This window comes from Enhydra lutris, unplaced genomic scaffold (assembly GCF_002288905.1).
Source record: "Enhydra lutris kenyoni isolate GAN:26980312 unplaced genomic scaffold, ASM228890v2 scaffoldscaffold3, whole genome shotgun sequence".
NCBI classification, from domain to species: Eukaryota; Metazoa; Chordata; class Mammalia; order Carnivora; family Mustelidae; genus Enhydra; species Enhydra lutris.
Window position 1 is genome coordinate 28,849,544 of NW_019154087.1, and position 14,751 is coordinate 28,864,294.

The window sequence follows — 14,751 nt, forward strand, 5'->3', positions numbered from 1 at the left end:
GCAGGAGTTTGTTAGGTCTGTGAAGTTTTTAAAGATACTATGAAGAAAAGGTGCATCATACATAAAGGCTTATTATGATAATCCACGTGTTTGTACCATCACTATTTCCAGAGTAACTAGTCTTGATTTCCCACATAGAAGATTCTGATGGCCAGTAGGAAGCAATATGGCTGAAGTATGAAGAAACTCATCTCTTTTGTGTTTTAGTCAAAAAGTCTTTTGTAAATACCATATTAATGACAACTGTGGAAAGAGAAATATGGAAAGTGTGCTTAACGTAGGCTTTTCTAATCCTTACAGGAATTGGAATCAACGAAGATTAGATCATCCCCTAAGTGGGTTTTTATATAGTTGTTTCGTTTCCAGTTTTCCATCCCTTTCCAACACTTGATCTTTGTATGAAAACTGCTGCCATCTTCAGAGACATGAGTCATGGTACTTAAAATGTTTTCACCATATTTTAGACATCACAGGATACAGTAGGAGAAGAGTTGAGTCTTGGCATCCACAATTTTTTACATTCTAAGACTTGACCTTTCACAGTGGTTCATTACATGTTTAATTTAGCTCATGCACTAGGCTAGCGGATCCTTCAGTGTCTGAATTACATTTTGCCTTTTTTTCTTTTTTTAAGTACTGTGTGTCTTTTCACCTGTATATCTGTGTGTATGTATGTGTAGTTTTCTGTGATAAAGAAAAAAGACCATAAATATAGCCAGTTCCATTGGCAGTGAGAAGGGGTGAGGCGATGACTATAACCAGAAGGAAAGGCTTTAGATAAACTGAAGAGTGGAATGTCATCTTCTTCAGGGATTTAGGTCTGTAATAGAAGTGATTCCATCATGCATTCTGTGCAGACACTACATAAAGTGAATATTAAACTGTTTCAGTGAGTTGTCCAGTTCTTGCCATGTTGCTCAAATAAGGACTTAAAACTCTAGCAAAGGCTACTGAAGAGATCTTTAAGGTAAACAGAAGTACAAGAATTCCAACCATTTTTTTTTTAAGACAAACAAACCCCTTTTTGTGTTTGCCTAGAATATTTCTCCCATCCCCATTCCTTTTATATGACAGATGTCACCTGTTCCCATCAGGAAGTCGGGGTGGGCACACGACTCAGGACTGGCCCGCCGGCATGCACTGTTCCGTGGACATAGGTTCTGAATCATGAGTGAGCAGGGAAATGCAGGGGGGAAATGCAGGGGAGAAGTTATTCCATGGCTAGTTGGGCTGGAATTGGTGAATCTACCTCTTAACTCAGCATGCTGGCAGGATGTGATTTGGAGGATACTTGGAGTAAGTCTAACTGGTAGGAGAAAATAAGACCAGTGTGCAGAGAAGCTGATGTGAAAAGGAAAGTTAGAGAGGTTTTGTGTAAGCCCAGATCCATTTGTGCCTGAAACCAGTGCTCATGCTTAACCACATTTCATGGAATAATATGCTTAATAACATTTTCGGGTTATAGGATTTTCAAAGATCTTGGGAACAGATCTTTTATGTGGCTTAAGGTTCTATGTTATCTTATTTTTCCTCACCTGCATGCAAACAAGCATTTACACTTCATTGTTATGTTTGAGGCTTTGGTGGATTTTGAGTCTCTGCTTTAGGACACACTGGAACTCTTCGCTTCGTTTTAAATACATTGTATTCACAAGCAGTGGAAAGCATTGTGTGTATCAGTTAATAATTCAGAAACCTGTCCATGTTAAATTACTTCAATAATGAGTATCAGTTACAGGACTTTATAAGTGATGGGATTTAAAAGTGTTGCAATAAAAATGTGCTGCTCAACACAAAAATTCTAATTTCTGTATAATCTATTTATGTGTATTTTCTTTTTTAAATATTCTGCAGCTGTTCTGATTCAGTCACATTGTGTGAAAAGAGGTGAATAAAAGCAATGTCACCTTTCTTGTGGTTTGCATCTCTAGGTTTAACATTGGGATCATCACCCTTTACCTAGCATTAAATAAAAGAAGGCAAAATATTAGTGTAAGGTATACAAAACTCTTTATCCAGACTAAAGCCAGTGATATTTTAACTTTGTAATATTACTGTAATCACTTACTAAGGGGAGGTGGGCAGCTCCAATCAAGTGGAGCTGACAAGAGCTGTGATATTCTGGAAATAGGAACTTACCTCATGTTGAGTTACTGACTTGTGCCAGTTACTACATTATCAGATTTAATCTGCACAACTGCTGTGTATGATAGCTGCTACTGCCCTGATTCTATGCATTAGGCACTTGAGACTTAGAGAAGTAGAGTGATTTACCAGGGCTAAGATAGTCTTTCTCTTGCCCAAATCAAATTCTATTCATGGCTCCTCTTTGGATGAAGTTCCTATTTCCTAACTTGGATGAAAACATCTGTGTTCTCTGGCCGGTGGTAATCTTACAGCTTCATCTCTTTTCATGACCTCCCTAGACTCCAAATTCACAGATATGCTTTCACTTCCTAACTTTATGCCACACATTGTTCTTCTGAGCAATATTTCCTGCCCGTGGCCCAACCATTCTGTCACTAACTGCTCCTAGTTATTCAGATTTCAGTTTAAGCACCATATCATCTGGGAAACTTTACCAAGTTTACCATGCCCATTGCATTGTTCATTCATTCATTCATTCATTCATTTGTTCAGCGACTATTTATTGAGGATTTCATAAGTGCCAGGTGGTATTCTGGCCTCTAGGATTACAACAGTGAACAAAGAAGAAAAAAAAAAATCTCTGCCTTTAGAGCTTCTACCCTAGTAATTTTACTTACTTAGTTCATTGTCCTTACATGCTACTTTTATGAGAGCATTAGTTATGTCTAAGTTCTGTTATGTTCTTAGGGTCTAACCCAACATTCTTAGGAATGTTGTAGGCATTTACTATTTACAGAATCGGGGCATACATGAGTGACTTCATTTATTATATACTTTTGAATGGTCATAGAGAAGTATAAAAATATCATAGTAGGCCCCTTTGATCTTTTCACATTGCCACCATTGTAGTATCAGACCTCCTTGTCTTGTGACTTAATTATTGTAATGAACCTCTAATTGAAAACCACCTGGCTTTTAATTCTTCCACACCATTGCATTTTCCCCGAGAGCTTCCAGATTTATCTTCTTACATTACTGGGATTGTTTTCCTTCTCCTCAAAACATCACATGCAAGAATCCAAGGCCCTTCACAATCTAATCTAACTTATCTCCTCTGTTTCACATATACCCTCTGATCAAAACATTTTTTTTTCCTTTTTGCAGTCTATTTATCCTAGTTCATTTGCCCATTCTTACCTAAGGATCCCTTCCTCTTATTCTCAATTGATTACAAATTTTTATAAGTGCTACAGGTCACTTCCCTTTGGTTAAGTCTTCTTTGATAATGTCAACCAACCTTCATTTCCAAATTTCTGATTTTCTGTTAAGCCTTCTATTTCAGTAATAATTGTAAACAAATTTTAAGCAGCAGACTCTAAGCACTTCACCCTTACCCCCCAACACAATGCCCACCCATACACACTAAGAAATCTTCCATGGGAAACTTCAAGTATGAAACATGATAGAAGTAGACCTTATTGTTGTAATGGGCCCTAACACTCCTCATGCACCCTTTTGGCTCTGAAGAACACATTTGCAGCCAATAGATGACCTTAATCACACTGGTCTTTGCTTGCTCTTATTATTAGCGAAAGAAAACTCCAAAGTGGTCGGGATGACTTAGCACTACGGAGAGGAAAATTACTTATTCATGAAACAGAAGGAAAGGATCATACTTGCCATAACAGCCACAGCACACATTGCAAGCCCTATGTGTTTGACTTCTTCCTTCTTCCCAGGTAGTATCTGTAGAACAAATAGAGTACAATTGATTTCATCTTATCTCTAGTGATTTTATCTTGTCTCTAGTTCTGAGACATTTGAAATGTTAAGGAGACTTTTGATTAGATCCCTCTGCACTGGGTTTTAGCCATCTACATTTCCCAAGTCTAGAAGCCAGAGAGTGAAGATCATGGTCAAAGGTCAATGTTTTCTTAGTGATGAAAGGTCAGATCCTTAGCCCTTTTGTAGTTGGAAGCCCCATCTGGTCCTTATTCGTATCTGTAAGTCTTACATCCCAAGTATGCTCTGTCTTTCTTAAGGGAATTGATTGTTTTTATATTCCTTTACTATGAAATTACATCTTATTCTTGAATTATTTCATATTTATATAAACTTGTCTTCCCATCATTGAAAGTCACTATTTTTTCATTTTCCATAACACCTATCACGTGGGAGGTATTTTGTAACTACCTGCTAATTAAGACTAAAGAGAATATCCTAGTTTATAGTTAGCTATTTATTTGGGATTTTGGACAATTTGTCCCTCTGACATGTGAACTCTCTTGTAAAGTATCAAAACATCACAGGAGAAATCCAGTGCCCTTTTGAAAAATGTAGTTCAATTTGTAACAGGACTAACAACAAAGAGACATAATATTTTAAAATCAGCCTCATATGTATTAAGAACACTTGAAAGTCATATTTAAAATACCTTAAATGAATATAGATGGTGGAAAGAGTTCTGGAGATTTAATAAAGCAGGTTTATAATGAAATGTAACTTAAATTATGTAATTTTACAAAATAAACTTTTCCTTAGTCAAATCAGTTTAATAATTCACCAAACACATTATGAAATTTTTTTGTTTTTCAATTTCTTTATATTTTGTCAAGGGAAAGGAAAAGAGTTGATTGACAAAGCTGATTGATCTTTTAGCATTTCAAATATATAAGAAGCATTCATCATTTTTAATCAAATGAAAAATAAACTGAATTTGAAAATGATTATTAATGAATCACAGTATAAGATGAGTTATTGGCAGTGGTTTTGTTTTCCAAACACCTGCATTAGTTTGCCATGATTCCTTAGTTTATATGCCTTATACAACATGTTAGAGAAACATGATTTTTGCATAATTTAATAGATATTTATCAAATGGTGAAGAGACATAAGACGTGATTCATGCTCAAATTTGTGACAAGCACATATATAAAAGTACAAAATATACAGAGATGTGGATGCTTGACCTAGATCAGTTTAGGACTGTGACCCCAATTTGTATTCATTGAGATAAACAAAATTGATGATTTTATCACTGTGGAATATAATCAGCTCCACAAGAGGAATATTCAATTGAATGGATATTAGTTCTGACATTGAAATATGAAATTAATTATTTAAATTTGAAAATTCTTAAATTGATACCTCCTTTGGATAAACAACACACTCTGATGCTTTCTTAATGTAATTTGAAATTTCAAAATAAAAACATAAAAAAGTATATGTAAAGTAATTTTAACTTGACATTTATTTTTAGAGAAACTATATATCCTTCTGCCTCTGTTAGGAAGTTTGACAGAGGCAATGAAATGATTCACTTATATAAATGTTTATGGGAGAACTAACTCGTAAACCCGTATTTCTTGACCATAAGAGAGTGCTCCGAGTTTCAAAATGGAGAGGCAATACTTGGATGCCAGGAAACCAACACTTTTCAATACCATTTTGGATGCATCTGCTTTCTCAAGTACATGCTTAAGTTCTTGAGACCAAATTCCAAGCCTTTCATTTCTTTATTGTCCCAATATATTCTAGAATAAATAAGAAATCGTCAATCTTTTGGGGAGGGTCCTTATTCATCCTTTTAATACAGTTTATTTAGCAAATATTACACCTTTCAATGGTTGGCTTATTTTTTCAGGTATTTCTTAAAGATTTTTTAAAATGTTTTATTTGAGAGAGAGAGAGAGAGAGAGAGAGAGAGAAAGCATGGTAGGGGCAGTGGGTAGAGAGAGAGAGAAGCAGGCTCCCTTGGCAGGGAGCCTGACGTTGGTGCTTGATCCCGGGACTCTGGGATCATGACCTGAGCTGGAATCAAGGCAGACATTTAACCAGCTGAGCCATGCAGGCACCCCTATTGTTTCACATATTTAACTGAATAAATTCTGGAATATCTAAATGAAAGACAGATGGGGGATTGACAGATTAAGGAAAACTAGTTAGAATTAAAAAATAGGCTCATTGCCTTGTCAGAATTATGTTCCAGAGAATACTTTTTCTTAGCTAATTTTCAAATGAATGTGTTCTAGCATGTCTGAGTTATTCATCTATTTTTAATAACTGGTCAATTAAAAATTAAAAATTCCATTTCCAAATATACCTCATATGACAAGTAAGCTTACATATTTTTACTAAAGAAATTTAATCCTTCTTTCTATTAAGTCATTTAAGTATTATCTTTTAGGAATAGCACTTACTAGTTTTGTTCCCTTACTAGTAGGCCTAAATAGAGCTGCCTACTTGAAATTCACTGCTAGATAAAAACTCCTTTACCGATAAGCCCACTGGCTATAATTGCCGATTTAATGATGAATAGGGGGACTTTAGAATTAAATATCACTAGCTTGCTTTCCTTGAGTTTTTAAAATGTTAGAAACAAAATAATCTTTCAAATTGTCCAAACTTGAGGAGTATCGTAATAATAATAAGAAATGACTCATTTATTCACCACCTAGAAGATTTTTCTTAATTGAGTTTTCCAGAATTCTTAGAAGAGTTGTTTTGTTTTATTTTGTTTTTGATCCATTTGGTGCCATACCTTATATTCCTTCTATTTACTATGTCACTTCCAGCATAATTTAAAACATTACTGCCATTACACAGCCATAAAACAGAGTAGTCTTGTAAATGAGCTTTGCTACAAAGGAAAATGAGGCTAACTAGAAACTCACCATGGTGCTGTTACCCCCTGAAAGATTGGTGATATCACTGAAGCCATTTGGCGATATTTCCACTCTTAGAAAATGGCAGTTGTGGCGCATGAGACCAAGTCTCTTTGACTTCAGCCTCAGTAGCTTTCGATATATGATAGCATAGATTTGGATAAAAAGTGGGAAAAAAATGAACAATTTCTTGTATATTTTATTTATGGCTAGGTTGAGTACAGTTACTTAGATCATCTAGCTAAATCTGGCAAAACATTCATGATATTTCTTAGGCAGATGCCATCTGGAATAGCTACCATGACTATTTCGTGTTGTGTCTGTACAGTCCATGGACCACAGCCTGCTAAGCTTTTTTTCTCCCTTATATTATTTTATTTAATTAAAGAAAACATATCGAGTAAGGTCTCGTGTGAAACCTCCTGAAGAGGAGGCATCAGAGACCTCCTAGAAAGATTAAGTAGCTTGTTCTAGTCAGACGGGGTGTGGTATTTTTACAAAGCAAAATGGTGAAAGCGTAAGGAAAAGTAGAAAAAAAAAAAGAGTAGAGTGTGAATGTATATGGAAAGGGGGAGGTTGGAAAAGCAAATTGGAAAAATCTACATATTCAATAGGTAGTAAAGCTGATTTGGGGAGAAGGAAGAAGATAATAATTAACTAAGAAAGCCCTAGTTCATCAACTGCGGTCCATCAGGAGAAATACACATAACAAACCAAAAAACTAACAAGAAGCATTTACACAACCAGGCAGTCTAGCTTCGCAGTCTGTGTTCTTAACCATTGCACTCTACTGCCTCTTCTCAAGGATGAAATACCACATCTGAAAGAGTACTGTGACCACAGCAACAAAATAGTTAAAACAACAACAACAACAACAACAAAACAAAACAAAACAAAACAAACCTCCAGAAATACACAGATGGGAACACTACTAAGGCATAGATCTGTAACCCCCAGATCTGGTTATAGTAATGAAAGCCCATGTTTCAGGCCTGGAGGGCGTTCACTATGTCCTGAAATCTGGGATCAGTATTTTGAAAAGTGAAGAGAACAATCATTCATTTACTAATAGTATATCTAAGTATGTAAATCATTAAATTTATTTATATTTGACTGAAGTCACATCAACGAATAGTGTTCATCCAGTACTCTTGATTGCTGATGACAATCAAGGGCTTGGTGAACTACATAATATAAATAAATCCACGTATCACATAACCAACCAATAGTTTCCAGGTCTGACCAAACTTGGACACATGAACAGAGTGATGACCAAATTTAATTAAATAATCCTGTAAGTATTGTACATACTTAAAAGTACTATTAATCATTAGTATCACAGTCATGACCATGACTTATGTAATAATAATTATGCATTTTATTATAAGCTGGATTGATGCTGAGGTGGAAAAATAGTGATAACAGTTAAAACAAATACATTCTTGTTTAATAAATTAAATTCTTCTAGTAAACAAAATCTTATAAAGCATTCAACTCAGGAAGGAAAAAAAATCAAACAATAATTTTGATGGTGAGAACACTTATTTTTAGGACAAAAAAATAAACATAAATTTCAATAATTTATTTTTCTATTGATTGGAATACACTGTATACATATATTATGGTGTTGTACCCATAGTACAACCAAACGTATTGTTTGGTTCTTCTATAACATAGTTTAAAAACGTAGACTATTCTAGTTTTTTTCCATCGGATTATCATTATCAACTGAGATTTGGGGATTTAGGGGATTTAGTACTGTACTGTTACTATTAGAATCCATAATATATTTTCCTTTTTTTTTTTTTTTTTTCAGTTGTCCTGTTATATTTCTCATTGTCACTGGTGAACAGGGAGTTTATTTATCTTCATAGAACAGCATCATAAATATAAAGTGTTTGAAATCATTGCTACTAATCTGCAGTGGTGCTGTCATTGTTCTGTAATTTCATAGCTTTTTTTTTTCTTTTAAAATTATTGAAATTTCATGGGGTACCTGGGTGGCTCAGACGGATAAGTGTCTGCCTTAGGCTCAGGTCATGATCTCAAGGTCCTGGGATCAAGCCCCATGTTGGTTGAGCTCCCTGCTCAGCAGGGAGCCTGCTTCTCCCTCTCCCTCTGCCTATTCCCTCTGCTTGTTCTCTCTCAAATAAATAAATAAAATCTTTAAAAAAAATAAAATTGTTGAAATTTCAGTATTTAGCAAATATTGATTTGGAGATTTTTCATTACTGTTTTATACTATCAAAACCAGAGTGCCCTGGTTAAGAATTCATATTTTGTGTTTTATAAAATGCCCAAGGCTTGTTAAACATTTGACATATAATATTTGCGATACAGAAAATATTAATTATATTGAAGTACACATCTTTCGTGGATTAGACCCCTTTATTTTTTCTTGGCTAGTTTATTTTACAATTGCAGATTTTTAGAAGTAAGTGAATGCCATAATAAAACTCACTTTTATCTCACTAATTGCCAGATTTCAGAAGTTTAACATTCTGCTAATAAACTACACGTACTCATGCCAGCTGATTTGTACTGGAACCTAACCATTCAGGAAGGTTTACCTAAAGCTGGATTATCAGCAGGAGGAAGCAAATATGTACTAGTGGTATCACTGTCTTTAACCTAGAGCACAATCTCTACAGGTAAGACCTTTCTCTGCAGAACTGTAAATTTTGGAAAAGAATAAATTGTAGCTGAAAGAAGATTCAAGAATCAAGCCAGTAAGTTTAAAAGATTAATCCCCTCATGCTGAGAATTCAACATGTTGGTTCTTTAACATTAGAGATGTTATTGGGGCGCCTGGGTGGCTCAGTGGGTTAAGCCTCTGCCTTCAGCTCAGGTCATGATCCCAGGGTCCTGGGATCGAGTCCCATATCGGGCTCTCTGCTCAGCAGGGAGCCTGCCTCCCCCTCCCTCTCTGCCTGCCTCTCTGCCTACTTGTGATCTCTGTCTGTCAAATTTAAAAAAAAAAAAAATCTTAAAAAAAATCATATTGGCAAACATATATAGAAGTTAACAGTATTTAAAAAAAACAGAGATGTTATTGTCTTAGGAGAATGTGGTTATTACAGAAAAAATAGTGGGTTGAAGTCAATGAAGCAAAAAGGACAGTGGCAATCTAATGGTGAAAATTGCTGGGCAATTCAGTAACATCTTTTCTTAAAGAAAAATTACAAACTGTTAGTTCAGTATGAACTGAAAAAACTTGTATATTCTACTTCATGCAGGTCTTCCAAGATGATAAAAGCCAGCATTTTGGAGAAATTAAAAGGTCTTTATAGAAAAATAGCAACTCAAAAATCCAAAGCACTTGACTTCTAAATCATGGTATCGATACAATTTTGAAGTGCTGGTCCATTAAAAATCTATTTTTCCCCTGTAATTTATCATTTGAAGTTTTGTTTTGTTTTATTTTGTTTGATCTGTTTGTCTGTCTTTAACAACTCACTCCTCTGTTCACAAGCCTTCTAATTTGTTAAGCTTTCTTTAACCTAGAATACTATGACATTATGGAAATTTTGCTTAGTGTCAGTAGGAAATTGACCTAATGATGTTTTTGATTTTGTGTGTGTGTTTAAACAAGAAAACAGGACCAAATGTGTGAGTGTTAGCACTAATTCAAAACTATTTTAAGTAGTTTTACATGAAAATATATGTTTTATATTATATTTGTTAGTATAACTCCTATTCAGGATGATAGTTTTTGTCAAAGTTCTTTTCAGACTATCAACTGTATAGCGGTTATACTGGGCCCTCATCCTTCTATATTCAGTACTGTCTACTGTTTACATTTTTTAATGTCGTAATGTAATTGCCAATGTGAACTTGGAAACAATGGAATTCTGTGAAAAAATAATTAAATTATAATATGGCCATACTTATTTGCTGATTCACTAAATTAATTATGACGTGCATACCTAGTTGTATGATTAATATGCATGTGGTTCTTGTACTGAACACTTATCCCTTCTAAACAGAGTTACCAGCTTGTCTCTAGTCGGGAGATGCAAGGTAGGGGCTTGGTCATGATTGTGATTATCTTTCCAGCTTGTCCTTCCTCTGCCTGAGATTATTTTCTCAAGAGCCTGTTTATCCTCCATATGCTGGCCATTATCTTTTCTCCTTAGCAGTGTGCTAGTTTTAGGGACTCTTAGACTTGTGCTGTGACTGACTCATTGTCCAGTTTTTGTAGATTACAAGAACATACCCAGCTGACTACAAAGAGTCCCTTGTTACTGCCCTAGCTGTTTATTCCTCTTTCACTTTAGCACTACTTTGCTGTAATATACAGTGAGCAAAGTCTTGAACTTGTTTAATGACTCCCTAACTGCTTTGCTGACCACTAATCTCCAAATAATTCCTCCTTTGTGGTGGGTGGTTTTACACATGTACATACACACACGCATAACACACACAGACACACATTTATATTTATGTTTGTATGTACTTGAACCTCCCTCTGAGCCTGTGATTCTAAAGCTTAATAACTAGGTATCCAATAATGATATTAGAAATAAAAGCTATTCCTTTCCTTAAGAAATAAAGACATATCCTTTCTGTATGTTTTTTTCAGTTTCCCACTTCAAAATTCCATACTCTCCTTCAGGAGATTTAGATCAGAAGTTGGTACCACTTATGTGTGAGAATCATTTCCAATAAAGTTTTATGTGTGGTGGACTGAGAATCATTGTGGGTGGGGAAGCAATATTAAAAGGCAGTTACGTAAAAGTAATTGTTCATTTAGGTATTACTTAGCGTGTGATTGTTTTCGGCATAATTTATGTATTTCCTGATAGCAGAAGAGAAAAAAGTAATAAATATGGTAGCACGACAGGATGTTGGTCACTCTTGTACCATTTTGTTGTACTGAGAATGTTAGAATAACCACATTCAAACTCACTTAGTCACCCCACTTAGGGAAAGAACCAAGAAAATAATGACACCTTCTCACCAAATAGACTGAACTGCTTAGTATACCTGAGAGGTATAAAAACTAATGGAGTTCTTCCTTCTCCAGTACAAAAACAAAAGTAGGACCACAGCTCATAAGGAAAATAACCATCAGGTTGTGGCACATCAGGTTACTCATGAATATGGGTATCAATGGTCCAGAAAAAAACAAAAATCCATATGTTTTATTTCATTATCTTTGATATGTTCATCTTATTAATGCCATAACTCTCTACATTTCTGATGGAAATATGTACAATTCTCCTAATAATCTATTGAAGACATAATATATATTTTGGGGAAATGTTTAGCCAAGTGTGTGGATATTTTCATAGAAAGTGGGAATGCTTTTATTAACAGTATTGTGTTTCTTTAGTTTTGGAGCCTTTTCAATCTGACAGGCCTTTCGGTGCTGGCCCTTAGTTGAGTAATCCATCCACCAGCAATGTTCAGTTGGGGATGAGAAGCAAATAATGAGAGCTAGAGAAATGTGGGAAACAGGGCTATGTTGATGAAGAAAGAGCTTGCCTTGAAGGTTTAACAGAATTGTCAAAGCCTTGTTGTTTGGAAGTGCTGTTAAAACCAAATGATTTTGAAGATGAAAGGACCTAGCCTGGTTGAGAATTGGAGACTGAGCAAACAAGAAGACAGCTTGCCTCGTTGGCTTGCATTTTATACTGCTCAGATATGCCCAAGAGGATGGAAGGTGGGAGCCACGGCAACAGAGAGAGGGAAAGCTACCTGGCTATACTGTTCGCTTACCATCACAAAGAGGTAACTTTCCCTCTGTGTGGTGCCATGGTTCCCACCCACTATCTTCTTGGGTGTGGCAATCACTTTCATCCTAAAGTTTGGTATCAAAATAGTGAATGTTCCCAGCTATTTGGGATAAATAATTTATCTTAAAACTGAAGTGCACAAGGCATAAGCAATAGCTACATTCAAAAGCCCAAAGAAGTAGTTTTGTTCTTTGTTATCAGTTTTCTTAGCTTCATCTCTTTCTCCTAGATTTGATCAGACAATCCCTTCAATATTATCCTTTCACAAATAGGATCTCCTACTTTCACACCAACCTGGAATTAACTTAGAAAGAAGTTGCCTTTCAAACATGTGTCTCCCCCACATATAATCCCTATGAGGGGAGGGAACCACACAAGCTTGCAGGATGGGGACTGTGGTGGGTCCACAAAGGCTCAAAACTGCAGGTCTGTTTAGTCTTACTGACTAGATAAGACCTATCTAAGAGCTGGTTGTAAATCTGCATCTCTGGAGATTCCAGTTCAAAGTCCAGGGATCTAGTTTCCAATCCTCCCCCATGCGTTTCTGGTGTAGAACCAGGTAAGGGAACCACCATCGGATGCTTGGAGGCCCCACCTTCTAACCCAGTCTTGCTGCAGACTGTTTTTCAAAGTTGTGACTCAAAGGCTTAAAACAAGCATCTCAGACAAGCTGAAGGCTTGCACCGGTGAAGCCCTACAGACTTGTCATCCAACTCTATCAATCCCAAGGGCATCTCAAAATCCCTGACTTCTTGGTTAATGGATTTCCAAATTAAGCACAGCATAGGGCCAGTGGAAGAATCCTCAGGTAGCACATATTTCTCATGTACCTCTTGGTTGGGAGGTGGTGTTCTTAGTACTGGGGATACAGCAACCAATACTGACCAGTTATACAATCTCACAGAGGTTATATTTCCATGAGAAAGATCAGGGAAGAAGTGGCATGCAAATTAATAAGCTAGACAATTCCTGATAGTGTTAAGTATTGTGAAGAAAGTAAATTAATGGGATGAGGAATGATTTTGGAGAGAGGCAACTCCTTTACAAAGAGTGCTCAAGAAAGAACCCTCTGACTTGTGACTGGTGGGTGAAAAGGCGTCAGCCTGTGGAAATCCAAGGAAGAAGGAAACTTGGATTATTTAAGACATGAAGACCCACATCTAGTGAACAAGAGGAGGAGAAGGGGAAGGAGATGGAGATGGACTAAAATGGTCTTATCTTAAATTGATTGCAGCACAGAATGGGTTAAGATGGCATGCTTTAGCCTTCTATTTGTTGATACATTCATTCCATGAACCTCTTAGTGTTCAAGAAACAACCCATCATATTCATCATTTAAACATAAAATTGTTTTAAAATATTAAATACATATACATAGGTAAAACATATAAAATAGCAAAGATATTATAAATGATGGTTGGCAGCAAAAGCTTTGAATTACGCAAATCTGAATTTAAATCCTGGATCATTCATAGAGAAGAGTGATCTTGCTTAGCCCCATAACCTGTCTTAGCTACACCATTTCCTCATATGTATAATGGAGATTATATATATATATATATATATATATATATATATATATATATATATATACTTAAGGCTTTGGAAGTAGTAAAGGAAATGGTAAGTACTAAATAAGTGGTTTCTAAAAAGAGAGGCTACGTCATTCTCCCAAGAATTTTGGTTTTAAAAGAGAAGGTGAGAACGTTAGGAAATACTATTTCCCAGTGATTTGGGTACTTTACAAGTTTTGGGGTTTTTTTAAATTTAAAAAATGACGATTTAATTTTAAAATGACAATTGTTTTTGTCATTTTAATATCTGATAAGAGTACATCTTATAAAAATGTTCTTTTATAATTTAAATTTAAATTGGAGAGGTTTTTTTTTTGGTGGTGCATAAACTAATGATGTGTTTTATAATTGATGGCATTTTAGAGTCAATGAAATACAGTTTTTATGATACATATTAACTTTCTTTTTCTCCTGGAGGTAATAAAATGTAATACTTATTTATTCAGACCTCAGTTATATAGAGATAATTCCAAATTTTTGAACCTCCCTTTGCCTTATCTTTTCTCTACAAAGGGAAAATTCATCCCATGTCCTTGTTGGTATTAAATCAGAAATTGTGCATAAATTTCTAAGGGTGGGGTGTGGTGATGCATTATTGAAAGCACAGCAATACTATTCATTATTATTATTATATTTACTTTCACTGTTAATCTGTGAATTGGTAGATTTGGATCCTAGAGCCGGGTC

General features: G+C 35.4%; 1 protein-coding gene across 3 annotated transcripts in view; it reads left to right on the forward strand.

The window, feature by feature from the left end:
• Nucleotides 1-14,751, forward strand: part of LOC111154566 (protein phosphatase 3 catalytic subunit alpha) — a 318,897-nt gene that overhangs the window by 221,340 nt on the left and 82,806 nt on the right. The gene's annotated exons all lie outside the window — the stretch shown is intronic.